The sequence below is a fragment of the Carassius carassius genome, chromosome 30 (genome assembly GCF_963082965.1).
Source record: "Carassius carassius chromosome 30, fCarCar2.1, whole genome shotgun sequence".
Taxonomy (NCBI): domain Eukaryota; kingdom Metazoa; phylum Chordata; class Actinopteri; order Cypriniformes; family Cyprinidae; genus Carassius; species Carassius carassius.
Window position 1 is genome coordinate 11,263,967 of NC_081784.1, and position 6,000 is coordinate 11,269,966.

Sequence of the window (6,000 nt, forward strand, 5' to 3'; positions counted from 1 at the left end):
TTTTTATGGTAGTAATTAAATTATTCAGCCTTTGTAGGGAATGGCTGCAGAGAACAGTTTGCCATGATTCTGATGATGATAAATGACTTGAGCCTTTGCTTCATATTTAGTTTGGATGAGTTGGTAGCATCACGTCCATTAGCTAAGCAGTATTGAGTTAAAATACATATGTAAGTTATTTAGCAATTAAAAGAACCATTATATGCTCTTCTGAACTGATGCTCACATCAGATGTGTTGATGGGACATGAAGGCTTGGAGACCTCTGGTGTTGAGGTGTCAGTGTCAAGCAACAATTAATTTTTTCTGGAATTAATCTCACAGGGATCTTATTGTCCACTGGAACCATTTTCTAGAGCCACAATCAAGCCTTGGTTGTATAATGCAAAAGTGCATCCACTGAAAAAGCATTTGTGAATAATGAGAAAAAGCAGCTGTAGTCAAAATAATGATTAACCATGATGAGTCGACATCTGGTCAGACTAGTGAAAGTGTGCCTGGAATTCCAAGGGGGTGATGTATGCTGTGTCTTTTCAGCAATGGCATCAGGACTCCATTCACTAGCAGAGCTCTGGGAGGGTTACAGTTCTGGAGGAGTCAAAGGCCTGAGATTAATAACCAGAGAAATAAGCACACAACTGAAACACAACATGTCCGTCTAATCTTCTGTCTGAGGTTGCACTGACACTGAACAGGCTACAGATGCATAATTCAGTGTGAAGGCAACGGTTTAGTGCAAGTCAGAAAACAACAAAGAACTGCTGTATCCAAAAGCTAACGTTCACTCACCCTATTTGCATATGGTTTTCTTTATTTCTTGGAACACTGTATATATTTGTGGGATTTGTAGTTCAGTGAGTGAGTCAGAAGATGGTTCCATAACCACAGACTGATTCCACCATATTTAAAAAATCTTATTAATTTATTTAATCTATAGTTAAATGGCTTCAACTGTATATAATTATCTAATGTTGATAGTCTTTGTCTGTGAATCTTTATTAATACTTTTATTGCGCTTCTTTTCTGTCTTTATTGGAACACATTTGCAGTTTGATAAATCAGAAAATTCAGTAGCCACTAATGGATTCAGTTACAAAGATTTGAAACTGGTAACTCGTCTTTTTAAATTTAAAAACTCGCTCATAATTTGTTCATGAATCTGACTACACTGGTTGTGTTGTATGTTTGTTTTTGCATTTATAACATTCATTTATCACATGCATTTATCACATCACATTCAATGCAGACTGCAAAGGCATATGTAGAACTCATGTAAATTATGATTTCTTTTGTTGTGATGCTGAATATTTAGGAGCGAATGAGCACTATTTAGCCAGTTAAGACACACTGTTCCGTGTCTTCTGAAGCCTTTTGTGTTCCACAGAAGAAATAACGTCACATGAGTTAGAACAACATTAGCTTGAGTAAATGATGACAGCATGTTCATTTTTGGAAGATACATATTATTTGAATCACATTCAAATCAAAGTCTTTAGTGGTCATTAACAATAATTTATTATATTTAAGTTTGACCTCATTTTCCTGTTTTTCTAAGTAGAAACAGAAACAAGGCTGCAAATAGAAGTGTCGCATCTTCATCAGTCTTTTCTAGCAGATCAGTGTGTTAAATATGGCTCTGGCACTTTTATAGTCTTGCAGTTAGGCCTTATGTGCTTATAGGCTCATCCTGTGGTAGGAAACATGCTTTCACTAAGTTTCCCCTTCTCTCCCTTGTGCCACCTCCCCTTTGTGTCCATGTTTCCCTTTATGAGAAAGAATTCACTGTGTCAACACTATTAATGAGCCATCACACCCCCCTGAGCCAGCAGACTCAGACTGTATTACACTTTTAGTGCTAAGGAATCAAATAAATCATGTCTGCTCTTGCCATATTCTGAGAGCTTATTAGATAGATAGATAGATAGATAGATAGATAGATAGATAGATAGATAGATAGATAGATAGATAGATAGATAGATAGATAGATAGATAGATTGATAGATAGATAGATAGATAGATAGATAGATAGATAGATAGATAGATAGATAGATAGATAGATAGATAAAATGAAACATTACTAAAGATTACATCTGCTCTGCCTCCAGACACTTATGTATATATATATATACTGTATATATAGACATTGCTATTATGTTTATGTGGATAATAAGAGTTGTACAGTAAGCGAGCAGCAGTGAAAGACTTGAGTTCAGTGCCCTGATATTACCTTGCCCCTCTATTATCTCTAATGAGACAAACAGATGTGTGTGGCATTGTCTTTTACAGCAAAACAAAACGTCCCAATGAAGATACCATGCATAAAGGACAGGAAATATGTGGTAGGTTGCAACACAGAAGTAGCCCAGGTCGGATGCTCACATCCTTTCTGAGTAATACTGTTGAGGACAACAAACTGATTCTGTGTTTTCGCAGTTTGAGGAGGTCAATGTTTCTTTTCTCTTTTTTGTTTAGTTTTTTCCTCAATCGCTGACCTTGGACAATTATTCTATGCCATTGAATGGGAACAGACCTGAGCTTCCAGTAAAGTCTAGCCCCCCCACCAGAAGTCATGAGAGATTAAAATCTCAGGTCAAAAGAACTGTCCACCCGTATCATTCTATCTTTTACCCATGTCAGCTGGTGGAGCCACTGATATTTTCTAAAGTCTGAAAGAGACTGAAGACTCAAAGATTGACTGCCTGGCCTAGTGCAGAGCGCCCACAAGGATTGTGTGGTTGATGTTATTTAACTCGAAGTGCTAAATCAGAAAATGAGCAGTCACAGATCATTTACAACAGACTCTGAAGTTTAGTCAAGGAGCAATCCAAAGTTCTGTCCTCACTCCCAACATTAGTGAGTTTGCAGTGTGCCCTGCTAGGACTCTAGGAAACAGATGCTGCTTTTGTCAAGCACAATAAAAACCCTGGCAGACTGGCAATTTGTGATATTAATCATAATAATCATGGACGATGAAATAAAAAAATGTGGATCTATGAAAGAGTGCATTCTGTCTATTTATAGAACTGGCATGTTCACAATACATAACCAGTGAATTTGTGTGCATTCTTACATTTTCTTTACCGTGTTTGATTTTTTTGTTTTATGCTTACCAAGGCTGCATTTATACAATAAAAACAGTAACAACAATTACCATTTAAAATAACTTTTTCTAGTTTAATATATTCTATATGAATTTAATTTATGTAATTGTCAAAATAATGTTTCCAGCATGCTTTCATTGCTGCAGATGTCGACTGTGCTTCAGGTAAGTGACTAGAGAGACCAGACCTCAAGGGTTCAGACTTCATTTGTTTCAACATAGTAAAGTCATGTTCTACAAGGTTTGTAATGTCATACAGAATCAGGCTTGAAGCTGTGCAAACTTCTTGTAGTGGCCCAGGGGAAAGACCTTTAACACTTAAATGAGTTTAACCAACTGAAAATCAGGTGACAGACTCACAGCCCATCAAACAAATCTTTGTTTTTGTCATTTTATTTCTTGTGTGTACAATCTGGAACCTTCAGAAATCAACTGCAGATCATGTAAGACATATTTTGATCCATCATACAGCTTGCACAAATTTGTATCAGTTGCACAATCACTGCTGGGAGAAACATAATGTCCTTGTTCATTTACTTTGAGAGGACACTGTTCAATGTGAAATATTAGGAATTGGGGGGATACAAAAATCAAGAATCAGCTAGCCACATCTAATAATAGTTTGTAAACAGAATGTGCTATATTTTTTGTAAGGTATGTACGGGTCCTTTGCCTTTGACATTGCAGCGGTTTACTGAGGAGTTTCAAGAAATAAGTTGGTGTAATCAAAAATAAACAGTAAATTGACATTAGAGGGAATGATTAATGCTTCTTTGGAGGGTCAAGCATACATCCTGGTTATGCAATGTGCATTTACTGGTACAAGACGTCCCAAACTGACTGCTAATGGTTTTGGGAATGGATTCCTTTATAGACAGATGTGAGACAAACACAGTGTGAGAAAGTCCCAAAGCTGTATCTGCTCATTGTGTTACCTGTTTTTCAACACCTTGTTAGTTTTATATCAATAAAAGTAACTAAGAGGAACAAAAAATCTACTTTCAGTTTTCTGGCAGTCAGGAAGGAACATGGTTGGATTGGCATTACAAACAGAGCATGTTCTTGGCTGTGTTCTTTGTTTTTCTTGCTTGGCACCCAACATAGCTGCTGTCAGCACCTGGTCAAGGTACCAGTTAGGGGCAAATAGATCATTGTAAATTCCAACTGTACCTTTGTTCATTTACAAAAAAATATATATTTGCAGGCAAAACCACTTGAATGGTTTCCTCTTCCCAGGACCCTTGTTATCGTATTCTGGGCCTGGTGACATTGCATTTGTATAATGTCAGCTTACCCTGCACTTCCTCATTTACTTTTAGCAGCAATAGTTTATCTCATATAATCTGTCCTTTTTGGCAGACAATTTTGGCCTTTTGGGATTTTCTTTATACTTAGTGTTGCTGGTTTTTAGTTGAATCTAATATAGTAAAGGTTATGTGAACTCTTGGCCCTGTGGCTAATCTTTTAGAGATAATTGATGTTGTGAAGAATTGGATCATATGTCAAATTCAGTACACTAATAATTTAAGTGAACTTAAAAGAAGTGTGCAGGGAATATCAGATCCAATCTGGATAACTAAATGGTCCAGAGTCAAACTGCAGACACAGTCCAGTCCTTAATATATTATTTATGTACAGGCAAAAGGTTATTACAAAGAGACTCACTGTTGTAGGATCACTTCATAAATATGCCCACTTGCTGCTATTCGTTGTGATAAAAAGAAAGAAATATGTATTTTCCCACATTATCTTTCCAAAAAAAAAAAAAAAAAAACTTGTACATTGCACTGAGAACATAACTCAAGCAGACGGTTTCCCCTTAAAGTGTTAGTTCACCCAAAAATGAAAATTCTAACAAAAAAATAAATAATTTTGCTTTAATATTATAATAACAAAATAGTCCATGTGACATCAGTGGTTCAACCATAATGTTATGAAGCTATGAGAATACTTTTGTTCACAAAGAAAACAAAAATAACATATTTTTTTCAATTATATTTTCTCTTCCTTGTCAGTGGACATGTTCACAGGAGGACCACAACACATGCATGTGATGATGCTGACGTAAGAAATGTTTACAAGTTTACAAGCAAAGGAATGCAGATGCATGGGCTGTGGTACTCTCAGGAACACAACACAGAAGAGAAGACATTGTTGAATAAAGTTGTTATTTTTGTTTTCTTTGCACACAAAAAAACATTATTGTTGCTTCATAACATTACGGTTGACCGACTATTTGAATAATGTCCTTACTACCTTTCTAGGCTTTGAACATGGTAGTTATATTGTTGTCTGTACAGGTTCAAAAAGCTCTTGGATTTCATCAAAAATATCTGGAAAGACATGAGGGTGAGTAATTAACGACATAATTTTATTTTTGTGTGAACTATCCCTTTAACATTCTTTATAAGGAACTTCAAGTTTTTTGCAAGTGTGGTTTTAGAATTTGGCAGAATGTGTAGTGTTATTTTAATATTAAAACAAATGTATTTTTATGATTATTGGTAATTGGAGTCTTAAAAATCTTAAAAAAATAAGAATAATATATATAAATATATATACTCTAAAATGAACCCAATTGTACTCAACCAGTCTTCCTCTGGTTCATTTGATGACTATAATGGCAAGGGCTCAGATTTGGCACGTAATTTCGGGAGGAAATGGAAACCCCCAAGTAGTGCTGTATATAGTTGTTAATTGACCAGTCTAAGGCCTTCAGGGCACTGAAGTCTTCATACTGTACTGTATGTATCATATAATCTGTTCAGAATACAGTCGCCACCTTTCATTCTCCAAATTGACAGCACTCAGGCCTCCAGGGCACTGGACAGTAAAGACATTCTCAGAGAAAATATGTAACGAGTCTGTTCAGCTGAATCTGATACAAGAGATCCTGTTCAT